The following is an 18,759-nucleotide window of genomic DNA, read 5'->3' as shown; positions in this document are numbered from 1 at the left end:
GATGGGCCAAAAGCGGTCAAGAACAGAGATTTAGTAATATAGATTAATGATTTGGACGAGGGAATTGAATGCAACATCTCCAAGTTTGCAGATGACGCGAAACTGGGGGGCAGCGTTAGCTGTGAGGAGGATGCTAGGAGGCTGCAAGGTGACTTGGATACGTTGGGTGAGTGGGCAAATGCATGGCAGATGCAGTATAATGTGGATTAATGCGAGGTTATCCACTTTGGTGGCAAGAACAGGAAAGTAGACTGTTATCTGAATGGTGGCCGATTAGTAAAAAGGGAAATGCTACCAGCCCTGGGTGTCATGGTACACGAGTCATTGAAAGTAGGGATGCAGGTGCAGCAGGCAGTGAAGAAAGCGAATGGTATGTTAGCATTTATAGCAAACGGATTTGAGTATAGGAGCAGGGAGTTTCTACTGCAGTTGTACATGGCCTTGGTGAGACCACACCTGGAGTATTGTGTACAGTTTTGGTCTCCTAGACTCGGCTTGTACTCGCTAGAATAGAGAAGATTGAGGGGGGATCTTATAGAAACTTACAAAATTCTTAAGGGGTTGGACAGGCTAGATGCAGGAAGATTGTTCTCGATGTTGGGGAAGTCCAGAACAAGGGGTCACAGTTTAAGGATAAGGCGGAAGTATTTTAGGACTGAGATGAGAAAACCATTTTCCCCACAGAGAGTGATGAATCTGTGGAATTCTCTGCCACAAAAGGAAGTTGAGGCCAGTTCATTGCCTATATTTAAGAGGGAGTTAGATGTGGCCCTTGTGGCTAAAGAGGTCAGGGGGTATGGAGAGAAGGCAGGCACAGGATACTTAGTTGGATGATCAGCCATGATCATATTGAATTGCGGTGCAGGCTCGAAGGGCCGAATGGCCTACTCCTGCACCTATTTTCTATGTTTCTATTGTTGAAGTTCCATTGGTTGGCAGTGTTTGAATGCGTGACTGGTAAATTGACTTCCGTTGTCAGTTTGCAGGCGGACTGGTGTGCTGAATACGGAAAACTGCCTCTGTAGCTTTTGAAAGACTATTTCGGATGTGATGGTGGGCAATAAATCGAGTTCGAACCAGTTGGAGTAGGAGTCGACCAGGACTAGGTAGTGTTTACCGTTCCATTCGAAAATGTCTGCTGCCAGCGACGTTCAAGGCAGTGCTGGTGGGGGTTGTCGTAGCAGAGGCTGTTTCTGTTGGTGTGGTGCCAAACTGTTGCAGATGGGACAGGAGGCGGCCCGGTCCCGTATGTACTTGGCCATACCAGGCCAGTAGAACATGTTCTGTACGTGGGCCAACGTGGCATCGGTACCTGGGTGACCGTTGTTTACCTCTTTGTCATATTTGTCTTGTAGGAATGATGGGATCACTCCTTTGTGACCTTTAAGTATGAAACCGTCCTGCATTTCCAGCTCATCGCGGACTAGGAAGAACGGCTGCACCTCCAGTGGTGTGCTGGATTGCCTGTTTGGCCAGCCTCTCTTGATTATGGATGAGAGTAGCTGAAGTGTGCCATCAGCGGCTGTGTATTCAGCCACGCGGCGCAGGCGTTCAGCGGGAACGAAGTCGATCTTGAGTACTCATAAATCGATTTTGAGAACCCGTAAGCTCATCCCGTAACCGTGCTAAGTGGGGCGTCTGCCACGTGGTCACCTCTGCGTGGTGCACAGATGTGGCAGTCCTATCTAATTCCTCCTCTCCGCACCTCGAACATCTGACGGTGAAGTGTCGCCCTTTCTACCGACCGAGGGAATTCACCTCCATCATCCTGACTGCAGTCTACATCCCACCCCAGGCAGACGTCAGTCTGGCATGGGGGGAGAGCAGCACGCCGTGGTCAACAAGCACCAGACGGCTTACTCCGAGGCGTTTACCACCATTGGCGGGGACTTCAACAGAGCCAACCTGAAGACATCACTCACTAACTGCCACCAACATGCCTGCTGCAGCACCAGGTGATCAAACACCCTCGACCATTGCTACACGTCCACCAAAGACGCCTATCGCTCTATCGCTCGCACCCTATCCGGGAAATTCCACCATTAAGCGGCGCCGCGTCTTCCTGCATACAGGCAGCAACTGAAGAAAGCACCCCAAGATGTGAAGACTGTCAGAGCTGGTCGCGGGGATATGTGGGGGGGGGTGGGGGGGGGGGCGCAGAGGAACTACTCCAGGACTGCTTGGAGTCTGTATACTGCAATCTTCAAGGACTCGTCAACGGACCTGAAGGAATGTGCCACAGTCGTTACTGACTTCATGCGGAAATGTGTGGAGGGCTTTCTTCCAACAAAAACCTTCTGAGTTCCTAACCAGAAGCCTTGGATAAACCATGAGATCCACACTCTTCTGAAGTCCAGATCCCGGGCATTCAGGTCTGGAGATGCAGAGATCGACAAGAAGTCCAGATATGACCTTGGTAAGACCATAGAAAGTCCAAAAGAGACTTCTGCTCGAAGCTGGAGGATGAGATGGATGTTCGGCAACTGTGGCAGGGCTTGAATGCCATCACCTCCTACAAGGCGAAATCAGGAGGCAGCTCAATTGTCAGCGAAGCATCACTCACTGATGAGCTCAATGCGTTTTACGCACGGTTCGATAGGGAGAACACTGATGTGTCTTCCCGAGCCCCCATTCGTCGTGGCGGTATTATAGTAACAGTCTCAGAGGCCGACGTCAGACGATCCTTCAGTTGAATCCTCGGAAAACGCCTGGACCTGATGGCATTCCCAGCCGAGTCCTCACGACCCGTGCAGACCAACTGGCGGGAGTTTTTGCGGACATTTTCAACCTCTCACTTCTGAGGTCTGAGGTTCCCACCTGCTTTAAAAGGGCATCAATAATACCGGTGCCCAAGGAGAGCAAGGTGACGTGCCTCAATGACTATCGACCAGTGGCACTGATATATGTGGTGATGAAGTGTGTGGTGCATATCAACTCCTACCTCAACAAGAATGTCGACCCACTACAGTTTGCTTACTGCCACAACAGGTCAACGGAGGATGCAATTTCACTGGCTCTCCACTCCGCATTGGACCACTTCGACAATAAAAACACTTAGGTCAGGTTGTTGTTTATAGACTACAGCTCGGCTTTTAATACCATCATCCCCTCCAAGCTGGTTACCGAGCTCACGGTACTGCGTCTCTATGCATCCCTCTACAATTGGATCCTCGACTTCCTCATGCACAGACCACAGTCTGTTCGAATTTGAGGAACCACTTCATCCTCATAACAATTAGCACAGGAGCACATCAAGGCTGCGTGCTCCGCCCCTTGCTGTACTCACTCTATACTCATGACTGCGCAGCCGGACAAAGTGCGAATACCATCATCAAGTTCGCCGACGTCACCATACTTGTTGGACGAATCACAGATGGGGATGAGTCGGAGTATAGAAGTGAGATCCACCAACTGACCAAGTGGTGCCCAAAGATCTTATAGCGAAGCAAGATGGATTACTCTCACACAAACGTGAGGTACGCTCATGGGCGGATTCATGGGTGATTATAGGACACATTTTAGCAACCTGACTCCGCCATCTTGTTCCGCCATCTTGTTCCGCTTTCTTGCTCCCGCCTTCTTGCTTCCGGCCAAAGATTGGATCCGCAGCGGGGAGAAGGAGTGCGGGGCCCGGGGCAGCGGGGAGAGGGAGTGCGGGGCCCGGGGCAGCGGGGAGAGAGAGTGCGGGGCCCGGGGCAGCGGGGAGAGAGAGTGCGGGACAGCGGGGAGAGAGAGTGCGGGGCAGCGGGGGAGAGAGAGTGCGGGGCCCGGGACAGCGGGGAGAGAGAGTGCGGGGCCCGGGGCAGCGGGGAGAGGGTGTGTGGGGCCCGGGGCAGCGGGGAGAGGGTGTGTGGGGCCCGGGGCAGCGGGGGAGAGAGAGTGCGGGGCCCGGGACAGCGGAGAGAGAGGAGTGCGGGGGGGGCCCGGGGCAGCGGGAGAGGGGGGGAGAGGGTGCGGGGCCCGGGGCAGCGGGGAGAGGGAGTGCGGGGCCCGGGGCAGCGGGAGAGGGAGTGCGGGGCAGCCGGGGCAGCGGGGAGAGAGAGTGCGGGGCCCGGGGCAGCGGGGAGAGGGAGTGCGGGGCCCGGGGCAGCGGGGAGAGAGAGTGCGGGGCCCGGGGCAGCGGGGAGAGGGAGTGCGGGGCCCGGGGCAGCGGGGAGAGAGAGTGCGGGGCCCGGGGCAGCGGGGAGAGAGAGTGCGGGGCCCGGGGCAGCGGGGAGAGGGAGTGCGGGGCCCGGGGCAGCGGGGAGAAGGAGTGCGGGGCCCGGGGCAGCGGGGAGAGAGAGTGCCCCAAGACAATGTTTCTTATTTACAATGTTTCTTATTTAATGTCCCTTGTCTAGTCTGAAATAAAGTTCATTATTGGATTAGAAGAAATATAATTGTGTGTGTTATATACATTTATATAATTTTCATGTATGTGTGTTTATAAACATTTCATTCTTTAACAAGAATCAACAGAATTATGAATCTAACCCTATAATCACGCAAAAAAAGTCCCCCCCCCCCCCTGTCAATCACCCTGCGAGTCGGGTCGGCTCCGGTTACTACAAAATCAACTCAAACACTGCTTGTGAGCCATTTAAAAAGAAATGATTTAAAAAACATTAAAAAAGACAATTACCAGAATCAAATTTTATTCTTGACAAGAAGTTTGAACTGACAGATTTATGAATCTGACCCACACAAACTGTTGCCTCGCAACATTGATTACAGTGCGAGTCGGGTCGGGTTAGGTAGGCTCAGGTTGCTAAAATGGGCGTGGAAAAATGCCCATGATCCCCCCCATAGCGTGCTACACGTCAATCCATTTCATTTAGCAGGAGTAGCCTATCTTGCTCTGCTATAGGATCTTTGGTGGTGCCAGGACAACAACCTGGCTCTCAACATCAGGAAGACCAAGGGACTGATTGTATGGGAAGGATGAGGACCCAGATCCCGGTTCACATCAATGGGTCGATAGTAGAGAGGGTCAAAAACTTCAAATGTACACAAAAGTGCTGGAGAAACTCAGCGGGTGCAGCAGCATCTATGGAGCGAAGGAAATAGGCAACGTTTCGTGCCGAAAAAAACTTCAAATTCGTGGGTGTGCATATTTCCGAAGATCTTTCCTGAATCCATCACACCGATGCAATTATAAATTAGGCACATCAGCGACTCTACTTCCTGAGAAAATTACGGAGATTCGGCATGTCGTTAAGGATTCTCCCAGACTTCTACATGTTCACGGTAGAGATCATTCTAACGTTGCATCGTGGCCTGGTTCGGCAACTTGAAATATTAGTAGCGAAAAAGACTACAAAATGTTGTCACCACTGCCCAATCCATCACCGGCTTTGTCCTCTCCACACCGTCAAAGTGATCTATCGTAGTCGCTGCCTCAAAAAGGCAGCCAAATCATCAAAGACCCACACCAACCTGGCCCCATACTCATTTCACCATTGCCATCAGGAAGAAAGTACAGGAGCCTGAAAACTATAACGTCCTGGTTCAGGAACAGCTTCATCCCTACAGCCATCAGGCTATTAAACACAGCAACGAATAAGCTCTGAGCTCTGAGCTCTGAACTGCAAAATACTATATTATTATTACAATACATTTGTTTCTTATTGAACTCTTCTTCCCCCGTTATGTATTACGTTTACATCTTCACATATTCTATTGTGCTGGAGCAAGTAAGGATTTCATGGTCCCATCCGGGATATAGGACAAACCAACACTCTTGACTCTTGATTCTATTGACTAAAACACAATGCAATATCAGCCATTGATTTAATTGTCGTTGGAACGTTTTATTACATAGTCTGCCGTTTAATCTGTGTACATCTGAATGGTGGCCGATTAGGAAAAGGGGAGATGCAACGAGACTTGGGTGTCATGGTACACCAGTCATTGAAAGTAGGCATGCTGGTGCAACAGGCAGTGAGGAAAGCGAATGGTATGTTAGCATTCATAGCAAAAGGATTTGAGTATAGTGGCAGGGAGGTGCTACTGCAGTTGTACAGGGTCTTGGTGAGACCACACCTGGAGTATTGCGTACAGTTTTGGTCTCCTAATCTGAGGAAAGACATTCTTGCCATAGAGGGACTACAGAGAAGGTTCACCAGACTGATTCCAGGGATGTCAGAACTTTCATATGAAGAAAGACTGGATAGACTCGGCTTGTATTCGCTAGAATTTAGAAGATTGTGGGGGGATCTTATAGAAACTTACAAAATTCTTAAGCGGTTGGACAGGCTAGATGCAGGAAGATTGTTCCCGATGTTGGGGAAGTCCAGAACAAGGGGTCACAGTTTAAGGATAAAGGGGGAATCTTTTAGGACTGAGATGGGAAAAACATTTTTCACACAGAGTGGTGAATCTGTGGAATTCTCTGCCACAGAAGGTAGTTGAGGCCAGTTCATTGGCTATATTTAAGAGGGAGTTATATGTGGCCCTTGTGGCTAAAGGGATCAGGGGGTATGGAGAGAAGGCAGGTATGGGATACTGAGTTGGATGATCAGCCATGGTCATATTTAATGGAGGTGCTGGCTCGAAGGGCCGAATGGCCTACTCCTGCACGTATGTCAAACACCAAAGGAGCCAACATTTCAAACCCATACCAGCAGCTACACCGATGACGATTTCTCACAAAGTTATTTATTTTCATTAATCGTTGTGCAGCAAATGTAATGAGGAGAGCTGCGATGGCCGAGTGGTTAAGGCGTTGGACTCGAAATCCAATGGGGATTCCCCTCGCAGGTTCGAACCCTGCTCGCAGCGTCATTTTCTTCCGCCTGGAGCTGAACGGTCTACTACTTCTCACAGTTTTAGCTCACTTTCAGGACTCATAGAGCCTTACCCATTCCTCTCCAGATTCATCGCGTCTCCCTGTTTGGTTACAGTGATCGGTGCTGTCGGATATATATGGCGCAGATTTCCTTCGAGAGCGGATTGAGGCTCAAGGCAATCCTCGTGTGGGAACGGACTTTTGGTCATTGGGTTGGTCCATCATCTTAGTCAAAAATCGATGACTGATTAAGGAAAGGAAAGTAAAAAGCTTTTTCAGCCGCAGCATCTTGTGGACAAAGTTTAGCGGGCAGATTCATCTTGCACCCGTCACGAAACTGTTTTTAGCCCTGGCCGTCTGCAGTTCTGCCTGACCCCCTAACCCCCCCCCCCCCCCCCCCCCCCCCCCCCCGATATCCCGAAGCCCCGCTCTTGCTTCCTCAAATCGCAACAAGGACAGAGTTCCCCCTTGATCTCACCTTTCCACTCCATCAGCCGTCGCAAGCTACATTAATCCCATAAACCTTTCGCCACCTCCAATGGGATCAAACTACTGGCCACATCTTCCCCTCTACACCACTTTCTGCTTTCTGCAGAGACCGTTCTCACCGCAATTCCCGGTCCACTCGTTGTTTTCCACCCAAACCACACCCTCCTCAGGAACGTTCCGCTGCATCTGCAGGAGATGCAACCCTGTCCCGTTGCTTCACTCATCCACTCAAGCTAATGACCCCGACCGTGTTTTCAGGTGAGGCAGAGGTTTCCTCCAATCTCATCTACTGTGTCCGCTGTTCCAGGTGTCCACTTCTGTACATCGGCGAGACCAAGCGCAGTCTCGGCGATCGTTTCGCTCAACACCACTTCGCAGTCTGCATTAACCAACCTGATCTCCCGGTTTGTCAGCACTTTAACTCCCCCTCCCATTCCGATTCTGACCTTTCTGTCCCTGGCCAATTCCATTGTCAGAGTGAGGCAAGTTCAAATTGGAGGAACAGCACATCATATTTCGCTTGGGTAGCTTCCACTCCAGCGGAAGGAACATTGACTTCCCTAACTTCAAATAACCCTTGCTCTTCTTCTCTCTCCACCCCCTCTCCCACCAGTCTTACTGACGGACTACATTCTATCTCCGTCCATCCCACTACCCTGACATCAGTACGAAGAAGAGTCTCGACCCGTAACGTCACCGATTCCTTCTCTCATAGAAACATAGAAACATAGAAAATAGGTGCAGGAGGAGGCCATTCGGCCCATCGAGCCAGCACCGCCATTCATTGTGACCATGGCTGATCGTCCACTATCAATAACCCTTCTCCCCCTATCCCTTGACTACACTAGCCACTAGAGCTCTATCTAACTCTCTCTTAAATCCACCCAGTGACTTGGCCTCCACTGCCCTCTGTGTCAGGGGATTCCATAAATTCACGACTCTCTGGGTGAAAAAGTTTTTTCTCACCTCAGTCTTAAATGACCTCCCCTTTATTCTAACACTGTGGCCCATGGCCCCTCCAGAGATGCTGCCTGTCGCGTTCTTACACCAGCATTGTGTGTTTGCCTTCGATTTAAACAAACATCTGCAGTTCTATTCTACACATTCCTATCACAAGGCATTTCCATGATCTTAAGTAAAACACACATAATTTGCACAAAATGCATTTTTCTATAAAATTGCGGGAAATTTGAACACCATCCTGGAAAACGCTGCTCACCTGATTCGCATCCACTCATGTTCACAAAATAGTCACCGCCCAACATTGGCATGAGGTGCTGCAGTGTGCATCAGTGTATATTGCCTATTATAAACATGGTAGTTCCTGTGACCACGGCCACTAACACCATCAAGGACAGTAGGTGTGCGAGGCATCGCGTTCAGCTCCTGCGCCTGCGCCCACGCCGGATACCGCCGTGACATGGAGAACTTCAGCAGGCCGTGCAGCACGTGTGGAGGGAATGAATTGCCTCAGTTGCGGATCAATGCTGTAGAAGGGAAGTCGTTCAGGAAAAAGAGACAAGGCTCGCAAGGGGAATCATATGATGGCAGGAAAGAAACAGAAGGGAAGATGCAACGTTCACAACAGAACACAAAACCGCACACGTTTACTTGACACCCACTAGCAGAGTGGCGCAGCGGCAGCGTGCTGAGCCCATAACTCTGAGGTCGATAGATCGAAACTATCCTCTGCTGTTCAACTAGGTTTTTAATCTGCATTCTGCATTTCCCAAAGGAATCCACATTTCTTTCAGATGCACAAATGAAACCGATAATGAAACGATGATAAACCAATGACAGCGTATATAACAATGGGGATATTCCCGGAAATTAGTCGGAACGAATGGGTCTCGGAGTTCAAAGGGGAGGGGCAGGGGATGCACCAAAATGTTGCCCGAGGTGGCGCTGATCCGTCAAGAGGTGCGACTGGAAAGACTGGGTGTATTATCCTGGAGGCGGTCTCTACGATTGGGGGTGTCCTACGAATAGAACCATAGAAACACAGAAAATAGGTGCAGGAGTAGGCCATTCGGCCCTTCGAGACTGCACCGCCATTCAATATGATCATGGCTGATCATCCTGTACCTACCTTCTCTCCATACCCTCTGATCCCTTTAGCCACAAGGGCCACATCTAACTCCCTCTTAAATATAGCCAATGAACTGGCCTCAACTACCTTCTGTGGCAGAGAATTCCAGAGATTCACCACTCTCTGTGAAAAATATTTTTCTCATCTCGGTCCTAAAATACTTCTCCCTTATCCTTAAACTGTGACCCCCTTGTTCTGGCCTTTTCCAAAACCGGGAACAATCTTCCTGTATCTACCCTGTCCAACCCCTTAAGAATTTTGTAAGTTTCTATAAGATCCCCCCTCAATCTTTTAAATTCTAGCAAGTAGGACCCGAGTCTATCCAGTCTTTCTTCATATAAAAGTCCTGCCATCCCAGGAATCAGCCTCGTGAACCTTCTATGTACTCCCTCTATGGCAAAAATGTCTTTCCTCAGATGAGAGGACGAGAGGCTTCGGAAGGACATTCCATTCCAAAGCCGCGTCCACGGAAGTTGAAATCTGGACCCGACCCCGTATGTGGATGGTAGGGATTCTCACAGTTTATGGATCTGTAGCCCTTGAATCACCAAGCATTGAAGATATAGTCGGTATTGTTAAACACGTTCAGTATGGATGGATGGTCGCTATGGATATTTGCGGCCAAAAGGCCTGTTCTGAGCTGTATGTCTCTATGTTACATCTTTCAGTACAGAAGTCTTTGTCGGAATGAAGGGAGGTTGCGGAGAGAGATTCCACGGGCGAAATATATGAAGAGATCCGGCGGTGAGGAGATTAACGGGACACAGTGTGAATCAATTTCCTGTCGTATTGGGAAGTCTCCTAGTTTGATCTGGGAATCTGCAATAGTATGAGAACAAGAATCTACGCTGATCCGCTCATGGATTTACCATCTAATTCCGGGATCAGTGTCTTCCCTGTTCGTCCTGGTATACACTAATCGCTTGACGTAAACAAAAAACCTTCTTGGAAATTTATTGTTGCGACCGCGGTAGTCGTGGTCGAGTGGTTAAGGCGATGGACTAGGAATCCATTGGTCTCTCTTACCAAGGTTCGAATCAACGGGACTAGAACGTCTGCCCGAAATGACTGACGTATATGTGCAGCTTTTGATGCACTGTTGATTGTCTGTGCCCAGAGTGAATACCTAATTCCCCTGACAATTCTGAAGAAGAGTCTCGACCCTTAATGTCACCCATTACTTCGCACCAGAGATGCCTCAGGTCCCACTGAGTTACTTCAGCATGAGTCTATCCTAATTTATTTCCTGTTGTTCCAGTCGGACCACGCTGCTTCACCTCTCCTAATAGGACAAACCTGGCGAACCTTTGCTGCACTCCCCGGGTGCACGGGTACTCACTGACTCAGGTAGAGCCCCGACCTGTGCACACGAGAGAGTGAATCTTGGAAACCCCGTCCTTAATGGACAGTGGGAGTACAGTGAAAATATTTTGTGTTGCGTGCTATCATGCAACGAAAGGACTAGACAGGATTGCAATAAATGAATGAATTAATGAATTAATTAATTTATGTTTATTGGCCAAGTATTTGCACATACAAGGAACTTGCCTTGGTGCTCCGCTCGCAAGCAATAACCCGACATACAGCAGACCATCAAGAACAAAATATAAACCATCAAAACATCAATAATAAACACCACAGTTCAAACATGCGAATGAAACAAAACACCAGAGCAAATGGAGGCTACAGACAATTGCTAGCGCTGCTCGTGGGGGAAAAAAAGCCCCTTTGTCCAGCTGTGGCGGCTTTGACGGGTCTCCTTCCAGAGGGAAGTGCTTCAAAGAGTTTGTGGCCAGGGTGAGAGAGGTCAGACATCATCTTACCCGCTCGCTTCCTGGCCCTTGCAGCGTACAGTTCGTCAGTGCAGCCAACAATCCTCTCAGTTGATCGAAAGATTCGCTGCAGCCTCCGGATGTCGTGCTTGGTGGCTGAGCCAAACCAGACCATAATGGAGAAGGCGAGGATAGTGGTTGCTTATGTTTGCTCAGCTGCCGCAAAAAGTACATCCTTAGTTGGACCTTTTTGACAGTGGAGTCGATGGTGGTCCCCTATTTAAGGTTCTTAGAGATGATGGCTCCAAGGAAGTTAATGTACTCCACAGATGTGTGTTGTGATGTGTTGTTGATGGTGAGTAGGGGGGGGGGGGGGGGGGGGGGGGGGGGGGGGGGGAGAGGAAGGAGTTGTCTATCAATTCCACTTGCTAAAGAGCATTGAGCTCCAGGTTGTTACGAAGGCACCGGGATGCCAACTGTGTCACTTCCTGTCTGTCGGCAGATTCCTCCCCCATCCTGGCTCAATCGAATCAGAAGGTACACAAAAATGCTGGAAAAACTCAGCGGGTGCAGCAGCATCTATGGAGCTAAGGAAATAGGCAACGTTTCGGGCCGAAAACCTTCTTCAGACCTCTTCAATCGAATCAGAGTTGTGTCGGCCGCAAACTTGAGAAGCTTGACAGAGGAGGCTGTCGTGGGTGTTGAGAGAGTAGAGGAGAGGGCAGAGTACGCAGCCTGGCGCTGCTCCTATGCTGAGGGTCTATTGGTCCAAGAAGTACTTTCCTCGCCTCACATGCTGCTTCCTGGTGGTCAGGAAGTCGATGGTTCACTCTCAGAGGGGTTCAGGCACAGTCAACTGGGAGCGTTCGGAGTGCAGTAGCTCTGGCACAATGGTGTTGAATGCAGAGCTAAAATCTACAAACAAATCCTTGCATTGGTCCCCTGGCGTTCTAGGTGCTGGAGGATGAAGGGCAGACATAAGTTGACTGGGTCATCCATTAATCTATTGGCCCGGTACGCAAACTGAAGAGGGTCCAGCAGGGGGTAACACAACAGTAAATTGGTGCAGTAAATTAGTCCCTGGTGTGACAAACGTTTACAATCCTGATGGCCTGTGGGAAGAAACTCTGTCTCACTATCTCTGTTTTCACAGCATGACAACGGAGGCGTTTGCCTGACCGTAGAAGTTGGAACAGTCCGTTACTGGGGTGGTAGGGGTCCCCCATAATGTTGCTGGTTCTGGATCTGCACCTCCTGATGTATAGTTTCTGCAGGGGGCGAGTGTAGTTCCCATAGTGCGTTCGGCTGAACGCACTACTCTCTGCAGATACTTCCTGTCCTTGGCAGAGCAATTCCCAAACCAGATTGTAATGTTGCCAGACAAGACGCTTTCTACAGCCCCTGAGTAGAAGCACTGAAGGATCCTCAGGGAGACTGGATTTTCTCAGCTCCCTGAGGCGATAAAGGTGCAGCCTTGACTTACTAACCAGTACGGCAGCGTGTGATGTCCATGTCAGATCCTCTGTGATATGGACTACCAGATATGTAAAGCAGCTAAGCCTGTCCACAGTAGGCCCATTTATCCTTGGATGTTGTGCCCTTCTAATGTCCACAATCAGCTCCTTAGTTGTTATGACATTCAAGAAGAGGCCGTGGTTTCTTTATTGTCACTTGTCGCAAGTCCAAGGAAATACATTTCTTGCATACAACTCAGCAAGATTCTCTCCCGCACGTTTGCACAATCGTCCCCCGATCAGTAAAGAATGTACAGAACAGCCCTCTGTGCCTGTATGCAAGAGGCGCCTTTTTGGCGCCATAATTCCCAGCTACAGCCCCGTTGCAGCCGTTGCCTCCATTTTGGTCGTCCCGCGAATCGATGTCCAACCCCTTTCCGATTCCATAACCACAGGGCGAGCTGGGTACGGGCTTGGCTCCCTTTCTTCTCGAGCAAGCGGGCATGTGGTTAGGATACAGCTGTCTAATTGAATACCGCCCGGCATCTCTTTCTTCCCCAGAGTTGAACAAGAGGCTTAAACAGTTGAATGATTTCTAACATATATAAATTCAGAAGTAACTTAATGGACCAGGCAATATACCGGAAGAATGTGTGTAGGCAACGTTTCACCTCCGATCCGTTCTTTGGACAGGGACGGGAAAAAAGGAAACATCGAAACATAGAAACATAGAAAATAGGTCCAGGATGAGGCCATTCGGCCCCGAGCCAGCACCGCCATTCATTGTGATCATGGTTGATCGTCCCTTATCAATAACCCGTGCCTGCCTTCTCCCCATATCCCTTGACTCCACTAAACCCTAGAGTTCTATCTAACTCTCTCTTAAATTAATCCAATGATTTGGCCTCCACTACCCTCTGTGGCAGGGAATTCCATATATTCACAACTCTCTGGGTGAAAACGTTTTTTCTCACCTTAGTCTTAAATGACCTCCCCTTTATTCTAAGACCGTGCCCCCTGGTTCTGGACTAGCCCAACATTGCGAACATTTTTCCTGCATCTAGCTTGTCCAGTTTCTATGCTTCTATAAGATACCCCCTCATCCTTCTAAACTCCAGTGAATACAAGCCTAGTCTTTTCAATCTTTCCTCATATGACAGTTCCGCCATCCCAGGGATCAATCTCGTGAATCTACGCTGCACTGCCTCAATCACAAGGATGTCCTTCCTCAAATTAGGAGACCAAAACTGTATACAGTCCTCTAGATGTGGTCTCACCAGAGCCCTATACAACTGTAGACGAACCTCTTTACACCTATAGCATTCAGCAGCATTTAATTGTGACATGTTCCAAATACAGAACAATATAATTCTTACTTGCAGCAGCATAACGGATCTGCGAACAGATTACACGTTTTACTCATCGATAATACAATTAAAAAAAAATGAAAATCAGAAAAAAACCGTTTCCAAAAGACCACATCCATTCGCGTGTATTTAGATAATTATCACGTGTACCAAGGCACAGAGGAATGCTCGTGTTGTGTGCTATCCAATCAATTAAACAACTGAACATGACAAAGGGTAACAATACAAAATGCATCTGATAAAGACCGATTAAAGTTAAAGTTAAAGCAAAGGTCTCCAACGAAGTCGTTGGGAGGTCGGGACCACTCTCCAGCTAGTGAGAGGATAGTTCCAGAACAAGTGGTCACAGTTTAAGGATAAGGGGCAAGTCATTTTGGATCGAGATGAGAAAAACGTTTTTCACACAGAGAGTGGTGAATCTCTGGAATTCTCTGCCACAGAAGTTAGTTGAGGCCAGTTCATTGGCTATATTTAAGAGGGGGGTAGATGTGGTTCTTGTGGCTAAAGGGATCAGGGGGTATAGAGAGAAGGCAGGTACAGGATACTGAGTTGGATGATCAGCCATGATCATATTGAATGGCGGTGCAGTCTCGAAGGGCCGAATGGCCTACTCCTGCACCTATCTTCTATGTTTCTATGTTTCTGTGTTCACTTGTCTGATAACTGCTGGGACACCAAGTTAGTTCGCAGTTTCCATAGATAGATAGTTGTGGGGGATAAATCACCTCCAATATCCCACGTTTAACATTTGAGTTTGTTCGTTGTAAGGGTCTGCGAACCGAGAGCGAGTACAGAGTGGGAGCGGCGAGCACAAGAATAATAACCTCAAGTTGGGGGCACTGGGAATGTGAACAATGACACGGTGGGTGCAGTGAGCACAGGGATAATAACCTGGATGTTGGGATCTGGATAACGCGAACAGGGACATGGGAGGAATAGGGGTGTCGTGATAATGTCGCGATAAGGCAGAAACTGCGAAAGGAAGGAAGGCAGGAAAGAGAATGGAGGAAGGGAGTAACAGGGACAGGAAAAATACTGCAGGTGCGAGAATCTATAGCAAAATTTAAACTGCTGGTGGACATTAGCGCAGCGTGCAACATTTCGGAGGGAAAACACACATACACGTTCCAAAATAAGATTCTAGAAGGGAAATGAGTTGTGAATGAAATAAGAGCTACGGATGTGTATCAAATCACTAGAGGGATGGAGCAGGTGAATGCACGGAGTGTTTAATCCAGGGTATTGGAATAAAGAACCAGAGCACGTGGGTTTAAGGTGAGAGGGGAAGGATTTAATAGAATCCTGATGGGCACTGTTATTATTCGTAGGTTGGTGGGTACATGGAATTAACTGCCAGGGGAGTAGTTGAGGCAGGTACAGCAACAACGTTTAATATACACTTGGGCAGGTATATGTATGTGAAAGGTTGAGAGGGTTATGGGCAAATAGTTGGGACATCTTGTTCGGCATTTACCAGTGGGGCTGAAGGATCGGTTTCCTATGACGCGAATCTATGACGTGATGGTTGCGCGTGCGCACAAGTAGATAACGCAGCAACACACTTGCAGATATATAAAGGTGAGCAGACGACAGTTCACTGGACTTCGTTGACCAAGGGTGTTTACTTCGTCTTTCTAAACGGGTGTCAAGCAATTAAAACAATTAAACAAATAAAAGAATTCCGATTGCTACAGGAATTCAGCGGGTGTCTCCACATAAGGTCGACGCATGCAGAATATTCCGTTTGAATAGTGACGTATATAGGCTTGTATTCACTGGAGTTTAGAACGATGAGGGGGATCTTATAGAAACATATACAATTATGAAGGACCGGACAAGCTAGATGCAGGAAACATGTTCCCAAGGTTGTGCGAGTTCAGAAGCAGGGGCCACAGTCTTAGAATAAAGGGGAGGTCATTTAAGACTGAGGTGAGAATAAAACATTTTCACCCAGAGTTTATGGAATTCCCTGCCACAGAGGGCAGTGGAAGCCAAGTCACTGGATGGATTTAAGAGAGAGTTAGATAGAGTTCTAGGGGCTAGTGGAGTCAAGGGAAATGGGGAGAAGGCAGGCACGGGTCATTGACAGGGGACGATCAGCCATGAGCACAATGAATGGCGGGGCTGTCTTGAAGGGCCGAATGGCCTCCTCCTGCACCTATTTTATATATTTCTATGTATTTTCGTGAATTAAAGGAGATATTTTTTATCTTGCAGAACATTTTTGAATTAGCGTGAGCAGAATAGAAAGGGTTTGTCAAAATTGCAAGATTAGTATGATACAAGAATAAACTGAACTGAATATAGCCAACTACATCCGCTCGCCAACATCCACACACCACCCAGCAAGCAGCTGGCCGTAACTATCACTCAATGACGTAACGGGTGATCAGGCTGTGTGCTTAACTCCATCACTTTCCAACCAAGAATACATCTCTCTGTCTTGAAGTACTTAGTACTTAGTCCCTACTTGCTTAGCACTCAATACCTAACACATATATCCCGAATAGTAACACCGCCGAGGGCACTCTGAGGGAGGAAGAACACGTCTTTCCGTGTCGAACAAACGAGTTAATAATTTCAGACAATTGGATAGATGACTCGATTACTCATCATAGGGTGACGCCATCAATCACTCAAACGTAACGATGTTGTGAGTGCCATCAAAATACCGACTCTGGTGGGACTCGAACCCACAACCTTTGAATTACTTGTTATGCGTCAGTAGAAGTCCAACACGCTATCCTTTGCGCCACAGAGCCAATTCGAGAGGACGCATGTAAACTCACGACATAACAAAAAGTGTATTGTCCAACTCAAATCTTTAACCATATAACCATATAACAATTACAGCACGGAAACAGGCCATCTCGACCCCTCTAGTCCGTGCCGAACACGTATTCTCCCCTAGTCCCTTATACCTGCGCTCAGACCATAACCCTCCATTCCTTTCCCATCCATATAACTATCCAATTTATTTTTCAATGATAAAAACGAACCTGCCTGCACCACCTTCACTGGAAGCTCATTCCACACAGCCACCACTCTCTGAGTAAAGAAGTCCCCCCTCATGTTACCCCTAAACTTCTGTCCCTTAATTCTCGTCATGTCCCCTTGTTTGAATCTTCCCTACTCTCAGTGGGAAAAGCTTATCCACGTCAACTCTGTCTCTCCCTCTCATCATTTTAAAGACCTCTATCAAGCCCCCCTTAACCTTCTGCACTACAAAGAATAAAGCCCTAACTTGTTCAACCTTTCTCTGTAACTCTCAGTTGCTGAAATCCAGGCAACATTCTAGTAAATCTCCTCTGTACTCTCTCTATTTTGTTGACATCCTTCCTATAATTAGGCGACCAAAATTGTACACCATACTCCAGAATTGGCCTCACCAATGCCTTGTACAATTTTACCATTACATCCCAACTTCTATACTCAATGCTCTGATTTATAAAGGCCAGCATACCAAAAGCTTTCTTTACCACCCTGTCTATAGGAGATTCCACCTTCAAGGAACTATGCACTGTTATTCCCAGATCCCTCTGTTCAAATGTATTCTTCAATTCCCTACCATTTACCATGCACGTCCTATTTTGATTTGTCCTGCTAAGGTGTAGCACCTCACATTTATCAGCATTAAACTCCATCTGCCATCTTTCAGCCCATTCTTCCAAATGGCCTAAATCACTATGTAGACTTTGGAAATCCTCTTCATTATCCACAACACCCCCGACCTTGGTATCATCTGGTAGCATACTAACTTGGTAGCATACTAACTAATCCAATTTACCACACCTTCATCCAGATCATTGATGTACATGACAAACAAAAAAGGACCCAACACAGATCCCTGAGGCACCCCACTAGTCACCTGCCTCCAACCCGACAAACAGCCATCCACGATTACCCTCTGGCGTCTCCCATACCTCAACCTCTCCCTATAGCTCACACCCTCTAGTCCTGGCAACATACTCGTAAACCTTTTCTGAACTCTTTCAAACTTCACAATATATTTCCTATAACATGGTGCCCAAACTGAACGCAATATTCTAAATGCGCTCCCACCATTGTCTTGCATAACTACAACATGACCTCCAAACACTACTCAGAGGCCTACCATTTACTGTCCTGTCCTAGTTCGACGACCCACAATGCAACCCCTCAAATTTTGCTGCATTAAATTCCGTCAAACATTGGCCAATCGGTCTAGATTCTGCTGCAATTGTTAACATCCAACTTCACCATCTACAAAACCACTAACTTTTGTATCATCAGCAAACTGGCTAATCTTGCCGTGTGTTCTCATCCAAATCATTGACGTCGATGACAACAGTAAAGGGTCCAGCACCGAACCCTGAGGCACAACACTAGTCTAACACCACAGCACAGAGTCTGCCTTGTTGAAGGAACATAATGAGCTACTGCTCACCGTTGACTCCGGCGACTTTGCAATCCTGCTCCTTCTCGACCTCAGCGCGGCATTTGATACTGTCGACCATTAAAGGTTGTATTGGGCTCTGGTGAGACCACATCTGGAGTATTGTGTACTGTTTTGGTCTCCTAATTTGAGGAAGGACATCCTTATGATTGAGGCAGTGCAGCGTAGGTCCACGAGATTGATCCCTGGGATGGCGGGACTGTCATATGAGGAAAGATTGAAAAGACTAGGCTTGTTTAGAAGGATGAGGGGGTATATCATAGAAAGATATAAAAACATAAAAGGACTGGACAAGCTAGATGCAGGAAAAATGTTCCCAATGTTGGGCGAGTCCAGAACCAGGGGCCACAGTCTTAGAATAAAAGGGAGTTCATTTAAGACTGAGGT

At 48.1% G+C, this 18,759-nt stretch overlaps 2 non-coding genes across 2 annotated transcripts; one reads left to right on the top strand and one right to left on the bottom strand.

Annotated features, from left to right (window-relative positions):
* The first annotated feature begins 6,677 nt into the window (after nucleotides 1-6,677).
* Nucleotides 6,678-6,759, top strand: trnas-cga (transfer RNA serine (anticodon CGA)). The gene has a single exon. It is a non-coding gene; the product is annotated as a tRNA-Ser (tRNA).
* Nucleotides 6,760-16,609: 9,850 nt separating this feature from the next.
* Nucleotides 16,610-16,699, bottom strand: trnar-ucu (transfer RNA arginine (anticodon UCU)). Its single transcript is given in 2 exon segments — nucleotides 16,610-16,645; nucleotides 16,663-16,699. It is a non-coding gene; the product is annotated as a tRNA-Arg (tRNA).
* Between the last annotated feature and the right edge of the window lie 2,060 nt (nucleotides 16,700-18,759).

Source organism: Leucoraja erinacea, unplaced genomic scaffold (assembly GCF_028641065.1).
Source record: "Leucoraja erinacea ecotype New England unplaced genomic scaffold, Leri_hhj_1 Leri_1613S, whole genome shotgun sequence".
Classification (NCBI taxonomy): domain Eukaryota; kingdom Metazoa; phylum Chordata; class Chondrichthyes; order Rajiformes; family Rajidae; genus Leucoraja; species Leucoraja erinaceus.
This window is presented reverse-complemented; position numbering and strand designations above follow the sequence as displayed.